The sequence below is a fragment of the Crocodylus porosus genome, unplaced genomic scaffold (genome assembly GCF_001723895.1).
Source record: "Crocodylus porosus isolate Cpor-Errol unplaced genomic scaffold, CroPor_comp1, whole genome shotgun sequence".
Lineage (NCBI taxonomy): Eukaryota > Metazoa > Chordata > Crocodylia > Crocodylidae > Crocodylus > Crocodylus porosus.
In genome coordinates, this window is record NW_017728923.1 from 13,494,528 (window position 1) to 13,498,672 (window position 4,145).

Genomic DNA, 4,145 nt, shown 5'->3' on the forward strand with positions numbered 1-4,145 from the left:
AATCAGGGGACATGGGGGGTGAGTCTTTGGGGCCTGATTGGTGAGGAAAGGGAATCCCAAGTCCTCCAATCATCTTTTGCCCTTTGAAAACCTCTGGGCTTGGTCACTGCCAGCTAGTCCATCATGCTTTCAATTTACGTCACCTTCCATTGGAAATCCAGCGTGTCCATTCCTGTTAGGAAGGCAGGCAGCTCATGGCTTGTCTCTTCTGACTTTGGCCAGTCCTGCAGGTATACTAGGCTCTCAAAAGCCAGTTTAGCTACTTCCCATCCTGCCCCAGACAACGTAAGGATATATTCCTGGCTTTCCCCACGTGAACTGCCTCAGCCAGGAGAACCATTCCATGAATCCTCTCCTGTGCAATAGAAAACATCTGCTTGACATCAGACTCTTTGAGGTAAACAGACTGCTCCAACTTTTATTTGAGCCTAATTTGCATAAAATGAACTTTTCCACCCAGGGGATCCTATAACATATTTCTATTCTCCTGTGCAATATGAAGTTTCATTTCTACCTGGGATAAATGTTACAATCTGTGCATTCTTCTTCACCTGAGGAAGGGTGTGTGAGCTCGAAAGTTGCAAATAAAGATATTGCCTCTACCAAAAGTTTTCTGATCATCTTCAAAATATGTCTGTGTCTCCTCGCCTCTGGGTTTGCCTACCTACTCCAATGCCCTGCAGAGTTACCTGAGCTAGTATTGAACGAGCTGTGCCTGCGTTTATAGACCTTGCTCTCAGCTAGGATTATTAGTCTAGGCAGAGCACTATGTGGGTAGAACTGTGACCAAACCTTGTGAGCCCATGATAGATGCGCACAGATAGAGGCATCAAATGAGGGGATTAACCAGAATTCAAAAGTTGCACAGGCAGGTTTTCCCAAATCACTGCACACACCCAGCCATAGTTGAAACCAAAATATTGAGTTTTAGGTGTGTGCTGTTCACAGTAATATTACACTTCTAAGATAATGTTTATGTTAACAGGGGTCATAATTGCACCAGTCCTGTCTCTTCCTTTATTGATAGTCATCTTTCTCATATAGGTCTTGATTGCCTGGGAACACAACATCTCGTGGTGTTGTATTTCATTGCAGACATTTCATGACATAGTATTTCATTCTAGACATCTCAGTGTGGCAATATATTGTTCCAAGAGGGTTGGTCATAATAACATTTTATCACCCAGAGAGATCTGATGTTGTGTTAAATATTTCAGAATAAATTAAATGTTAATTCAATACCACTGATCATCTCCAGGCCATACTATATAATTAAAGGGATGCTGTCAGGGAGGTTAGGTCATAAAATTAACTCAGCTTGACAGGTGTCTCATTTAGTAGCTCTTAACTTAGATATACCAATCCCTTTTCCTTGATTCTTGATATGCTGCTAAATTGAAACAAAAGCAGCCGACAACAGATTTCTTCTTGGCCCTCTTATAAATAAACTGTTGAATAAACACACCTCATTTATGGTGATACATCATTATGATGGAAGGAAGACTGAGTTTTTTTCATCTTTCCATTTTTCCTTGTGGTATTATTGCTCTTCAGCCTTATATGAACAATGGAAGTTCTTTCATTGTCAACACAGTGGTGTACTGTAAGACCACAAAACTGGGGACCAGCTACCACTCCTTAGTTCTCACCTAACTGACAATGATTCCTTTTCCAGCTTTGGGAAAGTTGTTTAAGCTCACATTTCAAACATGGATACATAATGGCAGATACTAGAATCCATGCTCTTTGCCCTGCTCGTCACCCAGGTAGCAGAACCTCAGAACATTAAAAGCACTTACGGCTGCTGCCTTCTTCTAAGTTCACCATTTAGGTGCCATTGCTGCCTAACTCCTTAGACATTGAGTTTTCCAGGTCAGCAATTACAAAGCTGCCACAATACTGCCTCACTATTCCTGCTTTCAAGCATGATTTTCCAACTAGGTGTACCTAGCATCTGTTACCTGCTGGATGGAATTGAGACTACTATGAGCAGTCCAGAATGCCTGCACAAAATGCTACTGAGTGTATAGAGAAACAGAAAGCAAATGTGAGAGAGGTATGAAGTGTGAGGAGGAATGTGTAACATGGGCATAAGTGATTTGGAAAGGTGGGTGGATAGTGAGGTGGCTAAGTCTGCAGGTGACACCAAATTATTCAGGGTGGTTAAAACCAAAATGTAATCAAGAAGAACAGCAGAAAGATCTCATAAAACTAAATGAATGGGCAACAAAGTGTCAGACAAGTTTCAGTGTCAATAACTGAAGTGATACATGTGGGGGAAAAATAATTGGAGATTCACATACCTGATGGTGGGGTCTATATTATCTGTTACTACTCAAGAAAGAGACCTTCAAGTATCACGGATAGTTCTTTGTAAACATTGCCTTAATTCTGAGTAGACATCAAAAAGCAACTAGAGTGTTAAGAATCATTAAGAAACAAACTGAAAAACAATGTAGAAAATGTTATTAAGGGCCCTGCTATGTCTTTATATTAAAGCTGGCTAGAAACCAGCTATAGAGCTATTACAGGTTTTCAAGCACTAACTTTATAGCTGGTTGGCTTTTTTTATAGCTGGACAGTCACTTTTATTGTGTGATAATTGTTTTGCATGTGCAGTTGACTTATTTTTTGTGCAATTAACCAGTTAATTATGTAATAATTACACTTGTGGCTAGTCTAAATTTATTGTGCGATTAACCAGTTAACTGTGTAATAGATGTAGCATGTAGCAGGGACCTATGCCATTGTATAATCCATGGTATGCCCACACCTTGAAATCTGCATGCAGTTCTGGTCCCCATCACCTCCAAAAATATATAGTAGAAGGGCAACAAAGACAATTAGGGTCATGAAGAGACTTCCATACAAAGAGACTCTAAACAGGCTAGGACTTTTCATCTTAGAAAAAGTACTGAAATAGAATATGATAGATGTCTATAAAATAATGAAAGGCATGGAGAAAGTAAATAATTATTTGCTGTTTGCCATCTCTCACAATACCAGGACTAGGAAAAGGAAATTATTAGGAAGCAGGTTTAAATCTAACAAAAAGAAGTTCTTTTTCATACTGTGTATTGTTAGCTTGTAGCACTTATCACTGCAAGGTGCTGTGACCAGGTTCAAAAGAGGGTGAGACAGATGCATGCAGGGTAGGGATATTGGTGGATATTCAACATTATAGTTATGGGTACACATTCCAGATGAGAACTTCTGGGCTTTTTAAATGCTGGAAATTGTAAGGCAAGAGAGGGAAGGGACAGATAAGTCTGGATAGGCCCTGTATAAATACTCTTTCTTTTAGCTTCTTTTCCGTGCCACTGTGAAATACAAGATATTGAGCTAAATCTCAACTAGTATAGCTTCTCTTATAGACATAATAGGATGGGATCTCTTGAAAGGATAGACTCAGGCAAGATAGAGAACAAGTTGGTGGATGGAAAGTGAGCTAATGGGATATCTAGATGGGTACAGAGTGAAAGTCAGGAATAGGATCCACAGGAAGTCATGGCTAGGACATGGGGAGGGCACCCTGGAGAAAGGAAAGGAAGGGCCAGGGCAGACTAAGGTGTGAGGAGAGTGACTGAAAACTGGAATGGGGAGAGGGAGCAGGGAGCCTAAGGAGTTGTGATTAGTATCTTGGTGGCAAAGTAGCTTCTATTGCTGCAGAAGAACTGGTGGTGGAAAGCAGAGGTGTCTTGGCCCTGGGGAGAGCTTTTTCCCCAGGGAATGGCCCATGTCCAGGAGTGACATCATCACCCATGCCCTAGACCTGCTTCTACTATCCCTGATGCAGTTTTCTTAACCTCTCAGAGTGAGTCTTCATCCAGTACAAGCTCAACCAAGACACCATCCAGAACATGTATGATATTCTCTACAAGGGTGGGAGCACTATTACTAACAGGGCCACATATTAACCGTACCCATATGATTCACTATGAACCTCTCTCAACTGGGCTGTTATGCAGACCATGGCCACAGACAAGCTGTTATCTTAGGATCGTATATTAGTTTGTGAGGGCTAACATTAGATGTACAACAATTTATATCCAAATTGATCTGACTATGCAAAGAGAAATGTAAGGAAGCATCCTCCCACTGTACTCAGCCTTGATGAGGCTGCAGCTGGAGTACTGCATCCAATT

General features: G+C 41.1%; 1 protein-coding gene across 1 annotated transcript in view; it reads right to left on the bottom strand.

Annotated features, from left to right (window-relative positions):
- LOC109313555 (coiled-coil domain-containing protein 70-like) overlaps positions 1–3,785 on the bottom strand; it is a 17,737-nt gene extending 13,952 nt beyond the window's left edge. Inside the window, exon 1 of the mRNA XM_019540170.1 lies at positions 3,773–3,785. The gene's annotated coding sequence lies outside the window, so the exon portion shown is untranslated. The remainder of the gene's footprint in view (positions 1–3,772) is intronic.
- Positions 3,786–4,145: the final 360 nt, after the last annotated feature.